General features: G+C 44.0%; 1 protein-coding gene across 5 annotated transcripts in view; it reads right to left on the reverse strand.

Annotated features, from left to right (window-relative positions):
- The window catches only part of cdc42 (cell division cycle 42), a 38,227-nt gene that overhangs the window by 17,178 nt on the left and 960 nt on the right, over positions 1 to 20,089 (reverse strand). For 2 of the 5 annotated variants that reach the window (XM_033048485.1, XM_033048490.1), the window contains exon 1: positions 14,849 to 14,940. The exons of 1 other annotated variant lie outside the window; for it this stretch is intronic. The gene's annotated coding sequence lies outside the window, so the exon portion shown is untranslated. Of the gene's footprint in view, positions 1 to 14,840; positions 14,954 to 20,089 lie in introns of those variants that run through there. 2 more of the 5 variants (XM_033048488.1, XM_033048486.1) reach the window with 2 other exon arrangements.

Genomic DNA, 20,089 nt, shown 5'->3' on the forward strand with positions numbered 1-20,089 from the left:
GCACCAGGCCACTTTTGAGCAAAGTATTTTGGAGTTACAGCAGGCAAAGCTTAGAGATGGCCAATGCAAGGACCTGGAAGGATTTCAGATTCAGGAATTTTTAAATTAAAATCCAAGGGATTACCAGACTTGTGGGGCAAACAAGGTCAGACTGTTTGTGACTAGGGTACCAAAAGGGACAAAATAGTCTGACCACAAAGGTCTTGTGTTTTCCCCGCAATCAAACCTATCTGGCTACATTTGTATTAAATTTTGGAGCAAGTTAAAGTACAGCTGTATAGTTAGATTTTAGGTATTGAAATTGCAAGTGTCTTCAGTTTAGGTTGCCAACAGTAAAAAAAGTTAATATTCAATGCAGGTGGCCTTCTCGACCAACATTCTAAGATTCTTAGACATCATGGCATACATTTTAATTTTACATTCATTGCAAGCTTTAGCATTTACAAATCACAATTTTAGCAACAGTCAGCAGTGTTTCAGTTCACATATGCCAATCAGAACTTAGCTGAAGCCCTTTGCTGAAAAAACTAGTGAAGTCACTGTTAGAAAATATAGCAATCCATTATTAATCCAGATTTCCTTAAAATGCACTACATTGTATCAGTATTATTCAAATTTGCAAGCTTTGCATCAGGTAGAGCAGGTAGTCTATTCAATTCATGGATGACTGTCAAAGTAGATCACTCAACCCCTCCCCAGCTAGTCCTGCCATTCAATATCACAGATACTCGCTTCCATAGCACTCATTTTCTGATTTTAATAACTTACTTAAGCTTGTTTCCCTTTTAAACACCCCCAACAATTTAGCCTCCACAACTTTCAGAGGGGTAGAGGATTTTAGAACTTTAAAATTTCCTACACACCTCACTTTTAAATGACCATCTCTTAACCTTGTCAAGGGCCTGTCCCACTGTACGAGGTAATTCAAAAACTCTCCCGAGTTTCCCCTGATTCGAACTCTGAGAATTACGGTAATAGCCGTTCGTAGGTGCTCGGGGCTCTCGTGGGCATTTTTCACAGTGCTGAAAAAATGTCACGAGTTACCGCATTTCCCGAGTACCTGCCATTAGCATTACGAGCCGCTACGAGACATCCACGCTATGTACTCGCCACGAGTTTGATTTTTTTTTTTTAACTCGGGAGAGCTCTTGAATTACCTCGTACAGTGGGACAGGCCCTTAACTCAGTCCTCTTTGGGATGCTACCACTCATGGAAGAATTGACATCTACCCTGTTATGCCCCTTTTAAATCTTGCATTTCAATAATATTAACTTTTTCTCAACTTAATATAGAACCAACATTAAAACATTTGTGATCAGACAACCTTCATTACAAGAATTAGTCCAAATCTATTTTTTTGGGCTGCCTCCAATGCCAGCATGTTCTTTCATAAATGGAACCAAGACTGTACACCCTACTCCAAGCCCAACCACATCAATATCCTGTACACAAATTCCATTTATAAGCCCCAACCTTGGTTCATTAAAGGCCAATATTCTAGTGTACCTGCCCAACTTTATGTATAAGAGCACCCTTATTCCTCTATTTCACATTTGCAAATCTTTCACGGTCTAAATAGTTCACCTTGGTACACAAACGCATCTTTTCACTGCCAGGTTTTTAATTTGCCAAGTTTTACCCACTATCTGTGGATGCAGTCCCAAAATCCTCATCACATGCTCTCAATTATTTCCAAGTCAAGATGAGCAGCAATAATTACTTTAAACTCAAAATCAACATTGGGGAGCTCAAAGTTGTAGAACCAATCAACAATGCTTCATGTCTAGTCTGAAGAAGGGTTTCGGTCTGAAGAAGGGTTTCGGCCCGAAACGTCGCCTATTTCCTTCGCTCCATAGATGCTGCTGCACCCGCTGAGTTTCTCCAGCAATTTTGTGTACCTACAATGCTTCATACTTGATGTCCTTTACTAACTCACCTTCTTGAAAGCCTACAGACTGGCACCTTGCACTTTAATTTAGCAAACCTCATTAACAAAAACAACTCTTGTGTATTTGATACATTTTCCAGTTTATAATAGACCTATTCAAATGTTTTATAGCTCAGGGAAACAAAAAGCTAAGGGAAATTGTTCAGAGATACAATCTGACTAACATGCCAGATTTAAAGGAGTGAAAAGGCTATGCTTTTTCCCCTCGATGGAAGGAAGGTCAGAGCCGATGATGGACTGGGGCAGTGTTTACTACTTTTTGTCGTCTTTTCCTCTCCAGGGCGCTCAAATTGCCGAACCAAGCCACGATGCAACCGGTCAGCATGCTCTCTACTGTGCACCTGTAGAAGTTAGAGAGAGTCTTCCTTGACAAACCGACTCTCCGTAATCTTCTCAGGAAGTAGAGGTGCTGATGAGCTTTCTTGATAATTGCATTAGTGTTCTCGGACCAGGAAAGATCTTCAGAGATGTGCATGCCCATATGCAGGGAATGGAGTGATATGGATCAGTCACAGGAGATTGACTTGTCAATGTTCGATTTCTACATTGTAGGCCGAAGGACCTGTTCCTGAGCTATTATATTGATGACCAACAAGTGAGGCGTTGAATGGATGATTGTTGTAGGAAGGAACTGCAGATGCTGGTTTAAACTGAAGATAGACACAAAATGCCAGAGTAACTCAGCGGGACAGGCAGCACCTCGGATAGAAGGAATGGGTGACGTTTCGGGTCTTGAACGTCTCGAAACGTCACCCATTCCTTCTATCCAGTGATGCTGCCTGTTCTGCTGAGTTACTGATCTTGGCAGATTTAAAAAAAAATACGAATCACTAATTTTGTACAAACTGTTTTGCATTTAGGTTGAAGTAAACTGTCAAATATATTAGGCTTTGGCGATGCTCAACACTTTGCGCTCTTATTATTGACTATTTTTCCAAGCAAAGCTGAGTATAAAATATTTAATAACACATCTGAATTTTACTACGAAGTCTACTAAAAAATTATATATATATTAATAATAATAATACAACTAACACCATATTTGCTGTAAAGAAATTAGTAATTGTGTACAAAAATGGTTGTATTAGGATTTGGGCGAAGTTGGGGGCATGGTTCAAATGGGAAAATCAGACCTGATGTAATTTGGTTGAGGGCCTGAATCTATGCCACTCCCTGGAGTAGCATGATTGAGCCCTCCAAGTACGTGCATTGGGCGAACTGTGCACAACAATTTCTCTTTTGTTGCTTCTTGGCAGTGCAACTTGGCCTGCCCTATATGATTGTGCCCAAGCAATAAGATTTAAAGTGCAGGCTGTTATGTAGCAAGTGATGCCAACCTTTCTTGCTCAATGCAGAATTCAAGAATGTATAATTTGTCATATGCACTGTGACCTGAAACAATGAAGTCCTGTAGACACAAAGAACCGCAAATGCATGTTTGTAAAAAAAGACAGTGTTGCAATAACTCAGCAGGTCAGGCAGCGCCAGGTCTTGCAATGAAATTGTTACTTGCTACATCCTTATAGGCACATTTAAAAACAACACAAAAATGATCAGTTATAATAATTGAATGTATTTCAAACTCCATCGTAGTTCTGTACTGAATTGTGCAGGATGGATCAAGAGCTTGATGGGAAGAAGCTGATCTTGAACCTTGAGGTAATGGTTCTTGGTTTTACCTTTCTGTTGGGGGCAACGAGATGAGAGTGGAGCCAGGTTGGTGTGGGGTCTCTGGTATTAGCTGACTTGTCGATCCCTTTGGGGAGATCAATCCCTGTAATGGTCCAGGCAATGTCTATCACTTTCTGCATTATTCATTCTTGGGTCTTTCAAAACTAAAACAATGGGTTGTGAAGAAACTGCTTAATATGTGCACTTCTGAGGAAGTAGAGGCATTGGTGAGTGTAATTGTCTTTTTGCAAGTATGTTGGACTAGGATGGATTATCAGGGATGTGCATGCCAAGGAACTTGAAGAGCTCCATTGCTGACTCGACGACAAAAAAAAGATGGGGTGAATAGTCCCTCTACTTTCCCTTCCTTTAAGTCAACAAGCCCTCCTCTGGTCATGTTAACATTGAGAGCAGATTGCTCTGGCACCACTCAACCAGTTTACGGATCTCCCTCCTATGCTGACTCATTACCCATCATTCATCCAACAACAGCAAATTTAAACATAGTATTGGTGCTGTTTCTAACTCCAAGGCTCAGTGTTGGGACCCCAGTTATTTACAATACAACGTCACCCATTCCTTCTATCCAAATCCTAATACAACCATTATTGTACACAATTACTAATTTCTTTACAGCAAATATGGTGTTAGTTGTATTATTATTATTATTATTAATATATATATAATTTTTTAGTAGACTTCGTAGTAAAATTCAGATGTGTTATTAAATATTTTATACTCAGCTTTGCTTGGAAAAATAGTCAATGATAAGAGCGCAGTGTTGAGCATCGCCAAAGCCTAATATATTTGACAATTTACTTCAACCTAAATGCAAAACAGTTTGTACAAAATTAGTGATTCGTATTTTTTTTTAAATCTGCCAAGATCATCTGTACAATGTAGACAGAAAATGCTGCAGTAACTCAGCAGAACAGGCAGCATCACTGGATAGAAGGAATGGGTGACGTTTCGAGACGTTCAAGACCCGAAACGTCACCCATTCCTTCTATCCGAGGTGCTGCCTGTCCCGCTGAGTTACTCTGGCATTTTGTGTCTATCTTCAGTTTAAACCAGCATCTGCAGTTCCTTCCTACAACAATCATCCATTCAACGCCTCACTTGTTGGTCATCAATATAATAGCTCAGGAACAGGTCCTTCGGCCTACAATGTAGAAATCGAACATTGACAAGTCAATCTCCTGTGACTGAACCATATCACTACATTCCCTGCATATGGGCGCGCACATCTCTGAAGATCTTTCCTGGTCCGAGAACACTAATGCAATTATCAAGAAAGCTCATCAGCACCTCTACTTCCTGAGAAGATTACGGAGAGTCGGTTTGTCAAGGAAGACTCTCTCTAACTTCTACAGGTGCACAGTAGAGAGCATGCTGACCGGTTGCATCGTGGCTTGGTTCGGTAATTTGAGCGCCCTGGAGAGGAAAAGACTACAAAAAGTAGTAAACACTGCCCAGTCCATCATCGGCTCTGACCTTCCTTCCATCGAGGGGATTTATCGCAGTCGCTACCCCTCTCCGAAGACTACGTAAAGCAGGTCTCCCCACTACACATCTACAAACTTTTTATAGGGGGACAATCGAGAGCACATTAACCAACGGCATCACTTCCTGGTTCGGGAGCTGCAAGGCGTACGAACGGCACCAACTTGACAGGATTGTGAAGACCGCCAGCAGGATTATTGGTGCTCCACTCCCTTTCTTGCTGGACATATACAGGAAGAGATGTATCAACAGAGCGATCTCCATCATCAAAGACCCCTACCACCCATCGCATCACATATTCTCCATCCTGCCATCTGGGAAGAGGTACAGGAGCATTAGCTGCAAAACCAGCAGGATGCTCCTCAGCTTCTTCCCGCAGGCTATAAGACTGTTAAACGGACTTTGCCCCCTGCCAAAGTATCACGCACCAACCACCAACCTGGACAGAGCCACTGCCGTGCCGCTGCCGATCGGAACGCCTGTTGATGTTTAGTTGAGAGTAGTGTTAAACTTGTTCATGATATATGTATTTTTATTTCTATTTATTTTTTACTGCACACTGAATGGACACTGGTTTGAGTAACGTTTTTTTGTTTCCTCTGGGTATGTGAGTACTCAGGAAAATAACAATAAAGATATACAATACAATACAATACCTCAAAAAGGCTGGCAGTATCATCAAAGACCCACACCATCCTGGCCACACACTCATCTCCCTGCTACCTTCAGGTAGAAGGTACAGGAGCCTGAAGACTGCAACAACCAGGTTCAGGAATAGCTACTTCCCCACAGCCATCAGGCTATTAAACCTGGCTCGGACAAAACTCTGATTATTAATAACCATTTTCTGTTATTTGCACTTTATCAGTTTATTTATTCATGTGTGTATATATTTATATCATGGTATATGGACACACTTATCTGTTTTGTAGTAAATGCCTACTATTTTCTGTGTGCTGAAGCAAAGCAAGAATTTCATTGTCCTATACAGGGACACATGACAATAAACTCGCTTGAACTTGATTTCCATGTACCTCTATGTAGTGACAGATTTCACATCGTCTCAAGGATTTAGTCCTCGATAGTCACTTTATCGATGACCGAGGATCAGAAGTTAATTAATACACACCCATGAGCTTTCCACGAGACATTCAATGCCGTCGAAAGATAAATCTTCCAAAAACAATCTCTTGATTAATAGTTTCTTTATTGTAGTAGTGCAAACAGTAAGATAATTCATACTAGAATAAGCACATTTTAATCATACTCGTGGTCATGCTCATGCATGGTCAAAAACTGTCTCTTCCCCGATCTTCTTCAAACTAAACTCCTTGGGAGTCTGTGCGAGAATCCCAGCCGCAAACATGCCTCAGACTACGTATAAATCCCACCCACATAATTACAGGCAGATAAAATTTAAAGGTAACTGGTTATAGTTATAACATACTGAGTTAAGCTAAATGGCTACTACCTTTTAAATATTTTACCTTGTATGTATCGTTAGCTTTTAGAAATGTTTGAATGGTGCACTGACTGGCTGACATTTTACAATTTCGTTGTACATGGTTCATGTTACAATGACAATAAAGAAACTATTCTATTCTATTCTACTATCAAACGCCTCAATGCCACTATTTTATCTGCCTCCACCAGCAGTGCATTCCAGGCACACATCCCCCCCCCCCCCCCAAACACTTGCCCTATACATCTTTAAACTTTGCCTTTCTCGCCTTCATAGAAACATAGAAAATAGGTGCAGTAGGCCATTTGGCCCTTCGAGCCATTCAATATGATCATGGCTGATCATCTAAAATCAATACCACGACCTCTAGTCCTTGACATTTTCATACTGCCTCTTAATGTTATATACTGCCGGGTGTCCCCTCAACCTCTGACTTTCCAAAGAAAACAATCCAAGTTTATCTAAACTCTCCTTAGTCAATATCCTCAAAACTAGGTAACATTCTGGTAAAGTTCCTCTGCACCCTCCACATCCCTCTCCCAAAGGCGCAACCAGAACTGCACCCAACACTCCACATGCAGACTACCAAAGTTATATAAAACTACAACATGACTTCTTGACTGTTATACTCAATGCCCCGACCATTGAAAGCAATCATAGCATAAGACTATTCTACCACTCTGCTTGTGTTCCCACTTTCAGGGAGCCATCGAGTTGGACCCCATGGTCATTCTGTACCTTAATACTGTTAAGGATCTTGCAAATAACTATACTTTCCCCATACTTCCTGAATTGCCATTGTCACATTTGCTTGGATCAAACTCCATCTGCTATTTATTTCTATTGTTGATCTACCGTGCCCACCCTAACGTTTGGGACAAAGACTCATCATTTATTTATTTGCCTCTGTACTCCACAATTTGAGATTTGTATTAAATTAAAAAAAATCACATGTGGTTAAAGTGCACATCGTCAGATTTTAAAGGCTATTTTTATACATTTTGGTTTCACCGAGTAGAAATGACAGCAGTGTTTATACATAGTTCACCCCCCCCCCCCCCCCCCCCCCCCCCATTTCAAGTCTTCATAATGTTCACATGACACAGCAATGTCATGTAAAGTAGTCATGTTTAGTATTTTGTTTCATATCCTATGCATGCAATGACTGCTTGAAGTCTGCGATTCATGAACATCACCAGTTGCTGGGTGCCTTCTCTGGTGATGCTCTGCCAGGCCTGTATTGCAGCCATCTTTAGCTTATGCTTGTTCTGGGAGTTAGTCCCCTTCAGTTTTCTCTTCAGCTTATACAAGGCATGCTCAATTGGGTTCAGATCGGGTGATTGACTTGGCTACTCAAGAATTGACCATTTTTTAGCTTTGAAAAACTCCTTTGTTGCTTTAGCAGTATGTTTGGGATCATTGTCTTGCTGTAGAATGAACTGCCAGCCAATGAGTTTTGAGGCATTTATTTGAACTTGAGCAGATAAGATGTGTCTATACACTTCAGAATTCATTATGCTACTACCATCAGCCGTTTTATCGTCAATGAAGACAAGTGAGCCAGTACCTTCAGCAGCCATACATGCCCAGGCCATAACACCCCCACCACTGTGTTTCACAGATGAGGTGGTATGCTTTGGATCTTGGGCAGTTCCTTCTCTCCTCCATGCTTTGCTCTTGCCATCACTCTGAAACAATTTAATTGTAATCAGTCCACAAGACCTTTTTCCAGAACCGTGATTGTTCGTTTAAGTACTTCTTGGCAAACTGTAACCTAGCCATCCTATTTTTGTGGCTAACCAGTGGTTTGCATCTTGCAGTGTAGCCTCTGTATTTCATGAAGTCTTCTGTGGACAGTGGTCATTGACAAATCCACACCCGACTCCTGAAGTGCTTCTGATCTGTCAGACAGGTGTTTGGGGATTTTTCTTTATTATAGAGAGAATTCTTCTGGCATCAGCTGTGGAGGTCTCCCTTGGCCTGCCAGTCCCTTTGTGATTAGGAAGCTCACCAGTGCTCTTTCTTCTTAATGATGTTCCAAACAGTTTATTTTGGTAAACCTAAGGTTTGGCTGATGTCTCGAACAGTTTTATTCTTGTTTGTCAGTCTCATAATGGCTTCTTTGACTTTCATTGGCACAAATTTGGTCCTCATGTTGATAAACAGCAATAGAAGTTTCCAAAGGTGATGGAAGACTGGAGGAAATACTAGGTGTTGAGAACTCCCTTATACCTGCATTAAGAAGGCATTTAAACACACCTGAGCAATTACAAACACCTGTGAACGCATGTGTCACGAACATTATGGTGCCCTGAAATGGGGGGGGGGGAGACGATGTATAAACACAGCTGTAATTTCTACATGGTGAAACCAAAATGTATAAAAATGGTCCCCATGTTGGGAGAGTCCAGAACCAGGGGTCATAGTTTAAGAATAAGGGATAGGGCATTTAGGACTGAGATGAGGAAAAACTTTTTCACCCAGAGTTGTGAATCTGTGGAATTCTCTGGTGCAGATGGCAGTGGAGGCCAATACACTGGACGTTCAAGAGTTAGATTTAGTTCTCAGGGCTAAGGGAATAAAGGGATATGGGGAAAAAGCCAGACCGGGGTACTGATTTTGGATGATCAGACAGGATCATATTCGGCTCGAAGGGCCGAATGGTCTACTCCTGCAACTGTTTTCTATGTTTCTATGTCTAGGTTTCTATCACAAATAAAAGGTCCCAACAGAATCCCACTGGTTTCCAGCCAGAGTAAAATCCTTCACCACTACACCAGGTCTCTATAAGCCAGTCCAAATCCAAACAACCATGGAACGCATGCATTAAATCTTCTGGATCAGCCCACCATCAGACACTTCAAACGTTTGTGCAAATTTAAAAACAGTTCTTTTGCATAGTACAAAACAGAATTCATCACAAACAGAACCATTGAATAGTTGGTAGACAAAAGTGCTGGAGAAACTCAGCGGGTGAGGCAGCATCTATAGAGCAAAGGAAATAGGCAACGTCTCGGGCCGAAACCCTTCTTCAGACATTGAATAGTGGGTTGTTATTGATATATGTGATGTTTGCCATTTAGATTTTCATCTATGCAACCCATTATCACACCTCAGTAATTGGTCTATAGTTTTTTTGATGTAGAGTCAAGGAATTACAAAGTTAGTGCATGAAAGAAGCACCAAGGATCAGTCACTATCTAATTAAATGGTGTCAGAGCACAATGGCCACTGTTTTTATTTCTCATCCCAAATTTTTTCCACATGTTCCTGCAGAATATGAAGATGAACAATTTTCCCATTCATAAAAGATAGTTCCACATGAAATAAAATTTCCCAAAATAGGCGCGAAATCACAGCACTCGGCATATGCAAGATTGTTCATGAGTGAGGGCAGGAAACTCATCTCAGTCAATATCGAAACGTTTCAGGCAACCAAGGACCTTTTGCAACTTGAATCAGATTTACAGCAGGCCTTGCCACAGACAATATCTATATAACTAAAAGTCTCATCTTGACCACTTCCTGTCTGCGCTGTATATTGATTTTAGAAAAAACGTTACCCTATATCACTATGATTTTTGGACATCTTACTCAGTCCTCAAGATTAAAAAATCTTGAGACCAGCTGATTGGTCCTCCCTGCCTGTCAATCACCATGATGATGGTAACGGCCCTTCCGGGAGGGGAGACAGGACTATAAAACCCTGGATGCCTGGACGCGAGTCAGTCACTCTGGAAGATCGCAAGGTAGAGGCCACAACTGTGCTTCTGCTGTGAGTCAACTGAACTGTGAGTCCGCAATGTACTTGCAATAAATGATTTGTTAGCCCTTAATAAAATGAGTTGTTTGGCCAACCCTGTGCTTGAAACTGAAATGGCAATGCAAATGAAATGAGTTGTTTGGCCTGCCTGAAACCACTCATTTCGGCCCACATGGCCCCTATTATCTGAGAAACCAGTCCCTTTTGCCCAAAATGCTCATATTAGCCCAGGAAGAGCATTTTGGCACAAAAGGCCCGTGCCAGGTCAGGGAAAGTGCCTTTCACTGAGATTTCACTCTTTTTTTTCTTTTTTTAAGAGCCTCTTTGGCCCATCAGGCCTGTACTAGCCCAGGAGTCCCTTCGGCCCATCAGCAAGTATTCCCCCTGCAAGTATTAAACCTCACCCCAGTATTTTTCTCCCTCCCTTCATTGGCACCCTGTGAGATCCAGGCCAGGATAGACTTTCCTCCATCGCTGTGATCTGCAGAATAGATGAAAAATGTCTAAAATTGATTCTCCACCCTCTCCCCCTTCTCTATCACACAGAGCCTCTCATCTCACCTGTTTTGGGCAGAATTTCTGGCAGTTTCTGAGCTGCCAGTCCACCAGGCCTGAGTGACAGAGCTGCCAGCTCACCAGGCCTGAGTGACTGAGCTGCCAGCCCACCAGGCCTGAGTGACTGACCTGCCAGCCCACCAGGCCTGTGACTGAGCTGCCAGCCCACCAGGCCTGAGTGACTGAGCTGCCAGTCCACCAGGCCTGAGTGACTGAGCTGCCAGCCCACCAGGCCTGAGTGACTGAGCTGCCAGCCCACCAGGCCTGAGTGACTGAGCTGCCAGCCCACCAGGCCTGAGTGACTGAGCTTTCAGCCCACCAGGCCTGAGTGACTGAGCTGCCAGCCCAATAAACCATTTGGCCCACAATGTCCATACTAGCCCTCTGGAAACCAGTCTCTTCAGCCCACAACATTGATAGTGGCGCTCCAGAAAGCCCCCCCCACTGGCCACAAATATTGGAATTGGTGGAGAAGTGGAATATTGCATTGGGGGACCAGCCCTCCCGTGTGAACATGGGACCCACTTGGTCTAGTATGACATACAAGTAAAGAAGCATGTGAAAATGGTTTGTATTTGGACATGGTTACAGCTTTAGAGCACAATGGTCAATCTAAACAAAAAGGAGTCATTTGTGCATTTAAATTCCTGAACCAATAAAGGAAGGAAAATAAATAATTCACAATATAATATCAGTCAGGCTACTACGAACAATGTTTTGGTCCAGGGCTATTATGTTCTGCAAAAATCACAAATATGGAGTTGAGAGTATGACAGTTCATTTCCTGGTGCCAATATAATGCATGGGTACCTTAGCCATAAATGTTCCTTAGAAATATACTGGTCTATGTGTGGGATGGGTTTTCTACCCCTGATGCTGCCTTGTATTTTATGATCAATTGCTTGAATAGCATTAGAAAGCAGCATGAGATTTTATCTGCAATTTTACATGTATTACCACTGCTAATAGTTGAAAACAAGCAAGTATGAAACAAATTCAGATAGCAATAAAATTTGACTAGATACAGAAATTGTTTTATAGCTCAAAAACCAGGCCAGTAGTGATCCAAGAAATGCTGATGCAACCTTATAACTAATCACACTGAAGGCTACTAACCACAGCACACAAGTGCAAAGTCTCCTCACAGGAAGTGACACTTGAAGAACACAGCAATGTTACATTTTTATACATGTTACAAAGTGCAATAACTGAGGCACTGCACTGTTCACCGAGCCAGAAAAAATATCTCAAGATAACAATGGTAGGGTTCCCATCTTCAATCTAAAGTAAGGTGGTCCTGAAGATCCAAACGAAAATTTTCAAAATGGGTAAACTAAAGAAAGTAGCTCAGTTTATACCTTTTTTGTTTAATTTCATGTTTTGGAAAATTAAAGTATATGATTTTTTTTCAGGGGGAAGGGAAGGAAGAAAAATCAAATTGCCTGACACAATCAAGGAAGTGATATTAGCCAAGGTAAACCAAGAAGCCTCCTTTAATGATCCAGTCTTTAACAAAAAGCTTGATGCAGCATTAATGTTGTAATCAATTTCAACAGATTTTTGATTGCCATACACTAATCCATTTGCCAGAAGGTACATTACAATTGCTCCAACCTCCAATTTTAAGATGTCAAAATTGGCATTTAGCTATTTGTGTCCTACTCCCAATGAGGGTAGGTGAAGCATTTCATTCGGCTCTACAAGTTGTCATTTTTGACAACGTTTATACAACCAGCAAAAATAGCCCCTCATCTCCCAACTTTTAGAAAACTGGAAGCACCCACCAAATTCATACAAATGGAAGTAAAGATACTTAGAAGCCAATTACATCTTTTTCAATACGAATGCTTAAAAATAAAATAAAACAAACCAGATTAATTTGAAACATCATACTGATTTCCAGTTACTTCAATATTAGCTATACTATAATCCCACGCCTTCAATTTATTACTAAACTTATGAATATATAGATTTAAGTAAAACAACCTATGATTCAATTCCTAGTCAGACCAGATAGGAGTGATTCAAGCTAGGAGTGATTCAATAGCACCCAGCGAGTAATGACAGATTAATGCATTTTTGACAATTTCACAATTCTTGAAAATATTATTCACATCTGAATCAGTAACAAGGGAATGCTACAAGTTCCTTGGTATTAAATACCCCAGTAACATTGAATTTCAGCTACAAAAGTTAAAATGTATATCTATCAAAGAGACACAGTACACTTTAATCAGTGGAACATAGAATCCACTTTGAAAAGTGCTGTTTCCAATTGATCAATATAATAAAGATCACGATCACTTTAAAACAAACAGCATTTAAATGCAAACCTGAAAAAGGCCAGTTGGAACATTTCAATAAAAGGATCAGCATTTTTCTGTATGCCCCAAAACAGACAAGAAATATTTGGATCACAACCTACACATATTACCAAAAAAAGCCTACAAGTAACATCTTCACTACAAAAAGCTATTTGTTCAAAGCCCAGTTGTGATTGCACTGGAGTATGCAGAACCCAAAAGGACAAAATAGCACCCAGTTGCATCGCACTAACTTCCTCTTCGATTCCTTGTAATACAGGAGCGACCTTAAAACAGGAAACCCGTTTGTGAAATGGCAGTGGCTGGAGGACAGTGACATTGTCCCCAGAGCTAGGTTGCTGCTGGTATCAGCTGCAAGCTCAGGGAGGAAAACGCCTACAGACTGCAGCATTGGGAGAGGGGGGGACACAGGGAGAGGGCAAGGGGGGGGTTGGAGGGTAACAGGGAGAGGGGGGGGAAGACACAGGGAGAGGGGGGGTTGGAGGGTAACAGGGAGAGGGGGGGGGAGACACAGGGACAGGGAGAGGGGGGGAGACACAGGGAGAGGGGGGGAGACACAGGGAGAGGGGGGGGAGACACAGGGAGAGGGGGGGGAGACACAGGGAGAGGGGGGAGACACAGGGAGAGGGGGGGAGACACAGGGAGAGGGGGGGGGAGACACAGGGAGAGGGGGGGGAGACACAGGGAGAGGGGGGGAGACACAGGGAGAGGGGGGGGAGACACAGGGAGGGGGGGGGGAGACACAGGGAGAGGGGGGGGAGACACAGGGAGAGGGGGGGGAGACACAGGGAGAGGGGGGGAGACACAGGGAGAGGGGGGGAGACACAGGGAGAGGGGGGGAGACACAGGGAGAGGGGGGGAGACACAGGGGTTGGAGGGTAACAGGGAGAGGGGGGAGACGGGGAGAGGAGACACGGGGAGAGGGGGGAGACACGGGGAGAGGGGGGGAGACACGGGGAGAGGGGGGGAGACACGGGGAGAGGGGGGGGAGACACGGGGAGAGGGGGGGAGACACGGGGAGAGGGGGGGTAGACACGGGGAGGGGGGGATACACGGGGAGGGGGGGAGACACGGGGAGAGGGGGGGAGGCGACACGGGGAGAGGGGGGGAGGCGACACGGGGAGAGGGGGGGAGGCGACACGGGGAGAGGGGGGAGCCACGGGGAGAGGGGGGGGGGCCGACACGGGGAGAGGCGACACGGGGAGAGGGGGGGGGAGACACGGGGAGGGGGGGGGGGTGGGGGAGACGAGGGGAGAGAGGTTTGCTGCCTCTCCGCTACGGCAGTGAGGTCGAAGAGCCGCCCTGCCCCGCCCAGGCTGTAGCAGCCGCCGCCCGCCCGACCCGACCCCGTCCGCCATCCCGGGGCTGCGGCCACGGCCCCCCCGCATTGCAGCACCGCACCCGGGCCCGCTGCCTCCCCGCCCGGCCGCGCCCAACCCCGTCTTAAACCGAAACCAGAGCCCGGGGCCAGGAAACCGAGGCCCAGACGCCGTGTGAAGCCGCGGCGCCCGGCCGGACACGACCCGGCCCCCCGCTGGGGCAAGGGTTTACATGTAATACACACACACACATATATACATATATTTATATATATTTATATATCATCCCGTCACTCACTCACCGACGGGCGGACGCGGCAGCGACTGCACCGGGCGTTGGCGCTGCACGGGGTTTCCTGCACAGCTTTAAACCGCTGCAGGGGCACGCCGCCATGACGTCATCGCGTCGCTTGCGTCATCACGCCGCCTGCGTCATCACGCCGCCGCTCCCATGGACATTGTCCCTGGATCTGGTCACCATTCTGTTCCACACCAGGGCACCCCAGATGTCCTCATTCTTCAGGGCCCAAGATGAGGTGTTCCACACCAGGACACCCCAGATGTCCTCATTCTTCAGGGCCCAAGATGAGGTGTTCCACACCAGGACACCCCAGATGTCCTCATTCTTCACTGCCCAAGATGAGGTGTTCCACACCAGGGCACCCCAGATGTCCTCATTCTTCAAGGCCCAAGATGAGGTGTTCCACACCAGGGCACCCCAGATGTCCTCATTCTTCAAGGCCCAAGATGAGGTGTTCCACACCAGGGCACCCCAGATGTCCTCATTCTTCAGGGCCCAAGATGAGGTGTTCCACACCAGGACACGCCAGATGTCCTCATTCTTCACTGCCCAAGATGAGGTGTTCCACACCAGGGCACCCCAGATGTCCTCATTCTTCAAGGCCCAAGATGAGGTGTTCCACACCAGGGCACCCCAGATGTCCTCATTCTTCAGGGCCCAAGATGAGGTGTTCCACACCAGGACACCCCAGATGTCCTCATTCTTCAGGGCCCAAGATGAGATGAGGTGAAAAGCTCAGAGAATTGCTAAGGACAAACTGCACCCCCTCCACATACACCTGGATCTCCTGCCATCAGGCAAGAGATATCGAAGCATCAAAGCCCGGACTACAAGACTGCTACACAGCTTCCTACCACAGGCTGTGAGGCTGCTAAACAGTCACTCTGTACTCACAGTCACTTGATTCTGCGGCTGGCACGGACACTTTAATAACTGGCACTGGCCACTTTAATAACTGGCACTGGCCACTCAAACCAGCTGCCACGGACATTTTATGATTGGTTTATTGTATTTTAACGTTGTGTTTTACCTGCTTTTAACTATTTATACTGTTCCATCAGGGACTGGTTTGTTTTTAGTATTATGTGTGAAATGTTTTAAATTTCATGTGTGATGCTCCGCTATTCCCTAGGAAACGTCTTTTCATTTTGCACTGTACAACTGTTGCTTGCAAGATGACAATAAAGGTTGATTGATTGATTGATTGATTGTGTTCCACACCAGGGCACCCCAGATGTCCCCTTTCTTTAGGGAACGGGGGTTCCTATCTTCCCTCATAGATGAGACGCTCACAAAGGTCTCCTCAGTACCTTGCAGCTCAGCTCTTGCTCCCCCTCCCCCCAGTCGCAACAGCACATAATCCTCCAACATTTTCACCACCTCCAACGGGATCCCACCACAAGTCACATCTCCACCCCTTTCCGCTTTCCGCAGAGACTGTTCCCTAAGCAGCTCCCTGGTTAATTCATCCCTTCCCACCCAAAACACCCATTCCCCAGGTGCTTACCCCTGCAACCGCAGGAGATGCAACATCTGTTCCCATACCTCCTCTCTCAACTCCGTCCAAGGACCCTGACAGTCTATCTTTGTGTCTATCTTCGGTGTAAACCAGGATCTGCAGTTTCTTCCAACATAAATTCCTTATGTTGCATTGAAGTAATAAAAGAGGGTGTAACGTAACAAAATGTGGAAAAAGTGAAGGGGTCGAATACTTTCTGAATGCACTATATCAATTGAGTTTCCCTACCCCTCACCACTGCATCCACCCTTCTGCCATCTAGTCTTTCACCACAGGCCCTTCCCACTGTGCCTTGCCAACTCAACCTCCAACCACACAAAAATGCCTTACCCAATGCTCCCTTATCCCAAGCATGTGTTATTTTTATTTTCCTGATTGAATATTCGTCAATTTCTTACCCTCCTTTATTATTGCCACAATTATTTGATGACAATTTTCTGCTTGTATTGTTTCATTGGGGTTTTGATGTTGACCACCATATCAAGACTAGTCTGGCCTGGCCAGTTAGAGTGGACATCATTGGTGACTGAAAACCTGCCATTGAGGAAAGAACTGCAGATGCTGGAAAAATCTAACAGACAGAATTGTTGGAGAAACTCAGCGGGTGAGGCAGCAATCAAATAGTTTGTGAAAGCCACTTGTCCCTTCTAATTAGTTATTTACATGATGTCTATTGGGATCCCCCTCACAACATGGGATCCGTGTTATGTTTAAGCTAATAGCTCGACCATTTATTCTACAACAATATGTGCATTGTCTAACATCAAATAACATATAAACCAGAATAGGCCATCACTGAATATTACAAACATAACAGAAACAATCTGGTCACCTTCAATCTAGGATTCTATCTTCCAGCTGTTAGTTCCATCTCCTTCTCTTGATGCCAATCTACATGTGAATGGTCCATTTTCACCATCACCAAAAGCAGCAGTACGAAATCACTTTAGATGACTTAAATATTAAATTGCTTAATTGACTTAAATAAAAAATATTGTCATGAGTACAAGAATGGATTTTTTACTGTTATAAAGGCAACTTTATCAGCAAAATTATCACCAGGAATAAATACTGTAATTTCATCATTTTTTTACAAATTTACAGAACATGGCATCACTGGCAAGATTTGTTGTTCCACCTAATTGTCCAAAGGAAGGTAATGTTGAGTTGCCACCTTGACCGTTGCTTTATGGATTAATGCAAATGGGGGAGGGGAGTCAGTCTCCCCATGACAAAAGAGGGGGGGTTGTACTATCAAACTGTACAACTCCTCCCCTTCTGTCATGAGGTAGACTGATTCCCCTCCATAGCCCCCCCCCCCCACACCAAATCTTTGCACATTCCCAATCCTTTTCACTTGTCACTTTAATTTCATGTTTAATGTATCTTGTGTTTTATGACTGTTGCAGACCAATTTCCCTCTTATAAATAAAGTTCTGTCGTATTGTATAACCGAAGAAACACCGTGGTGTTTGTAGGGATTTCCAGGATCTGGACACAGTAATCATGAAGATAAGCCAATGTATAATGGTACATGGCTTGTCAAAGGATGTGTACGAAATTGTAGGTAGCCACAAAATGCTGGAGTAACTCAGCGGGACAGGCATCATCTCGGGAGAGAAAGAATAGGTGACGTTACGGGTTACATTCTCCTTCAGCTGGAACAGTGATCATTCTGAAGTGGGAATAGGAAATATCTGTATCTGTATCTTGACATATAATCACCATCACTGGTTGTCACACATATTAGGAGGGTCATGTGCAAAGACACAATTAAATTTTAAAGTGGGCCTTCGAAGTCAACATCTTAATTTTGATTGTTTCCAACTTGGTCTTGAAGGTCTTGACGTCAGGTGCGGTGCGAATGTCATGGTGGAGATGTTTCCATTGGCAAATTGTCTTTGGGTACAGTGAATACCTATAACAGTCTTCATTTGTTGGGATGATGTTGTATTTGAAAACCCCCGATTGCATGGTCTTTGGTTGACTGGATGAATTTGTAGATTGAATATGACTCTTGATGTTGCTTGGAATAAACCCGTGCATTTTCTTTATAGATGGTCGTCAGGTGTAATTTGGTCCGATGGTCTTGAAGAGTTCCCCACTCTGGATCAGCAAGGATTTTAGTGATAGTGGACTCCCGGCTGTAATCATGAACGGTAAACCTTGCAGCTCTATTTTGAATTCTTTCTAACTTGTCCTCATCTGTTTTGTGTTGTGAATCCCAGACCACGGAGCAATATTCAAGTTTGGGTCTGATCAGAGTCTTGTCAGCTATTCACTGAACTATTCAAATTCACTGAACCTTTGGTCTTCCACCATCACCGGTGATACATCCTAATTTTTAATTATTTCATTTGAGCCATCTCTGATCAGAAGAAAATTGAATGTTTAAACTTTTAAATTAATCGAAGTTTAATTTATGGCAGAAAATGAGAAGTTTGCATTCATTTAGTGCTTTTCACAGGATGTTTGCAAAGTAGTTTGCAACTAAAAGAGATAGAAGACTCTCGACCCGAAACATCGCCTATTACCTTCGCTCCATAGATGCTGCCTCACCCGCTCAGTTTCTCCAGCAAACTCTAGGTGCTACATCAAACTCCAGGTGCTGCTGGAATCTGGAGCAAAAACCAAGCTGCAGAGTTTTGACAATTCTTTCCTTCCCCCCCCCCCCCCAAAGCAAGTAAGACAATGCAAACCTGCAGAGAGCTGGAGTGCACACACTTTTACTGTGAAACTTTCGTCACGCATTGAATGAAGATGCAGTTGAAGAAAAAGTTACATTGATAGGCAGCCTGGGGCATGTGAATCGTTCATATCCTCCGTGGATAGAATGTAGGTATTTTCTATGGCCGGTAATATTCCTGAATTGGAAGACAGTGTTGGAAACGCCTAAGCATTTCACTTATGAAGAGAAAATGGTTAAACTGTTTTTTTCATGGAGCATAAAAGACTGACGAATGAAATATGCCAAATTATGAGGGAAATACGATAGATAGCAGAAATCGCATAGCAGAGATGTCAAAAAGTAAAGGACTTGGGTTTAGGATTAGCATGAAGAGGTTTAGGGGATCTGAGGAATAATTTGTTCACACAGAATGTGGTTGGACCACTTGGACAACAAAAACTCATATGTCAGGCTGTTATTCATTGATTACAGCTCGGCATTTAACACAATCATCCCCTCCAAACTGGTTACCAAACTCGCAGAACTGGGTCTCTGCGCATCCCTCTGCAACTGGATCGTCGACAGACTCGTCCACAGACCACAGTCTGTTCGTATTGGTGGAAATGTGTCAGCCTCAATAACAATCAACACGGGAGCACCTCAAGGCTGCGTGCTCAGCCCCCTGCTGTACTCACTCTATACCCATGACTGCGTAGCGAACCACAGTGCGAACTCCATCATCAAGTTCGCTGACGACACCACTATTGTGGGGCATATCACTGATGGGGATGAGTCAGAGTACAGAAGAGAGATCGAGCAACTGTCCATATGGTGCCAGCGCAATAACCTGGCCCTCAACACCAGCAAAACCAAGGAACTGATTGTGGACTTTGGAAGGAGTAGGAGGGGGACCCACAGCCCCATTTATATCAACGGGTCGATGGTTGAAAGGGTCAAGAACTTCAAATTCCTGGGCATGCACATCTCTGAAGATCTTTCCTGGTCCGAGAACACTAAGGCAATTATCAAAAAAGCTCATCAGCGCCTCTACTTCC

The sequence above is a fragment of the Amblyraja radiata genome, chromosome 31 (assembly GCF_010909765.2).
Source record: "Amblyraja radiata isolate CabotCenter1 chromosome 31, sAmbRad1.1.pri, whole genome shotgun sequence".
Taxonomy (NCBI): domain Eukaryota; kingdom Metazoa; phylum Chordata; class Chondrichthyes; order Rajiformes; family Rajidae; genus Amblyraja; species Amblyraja radiata.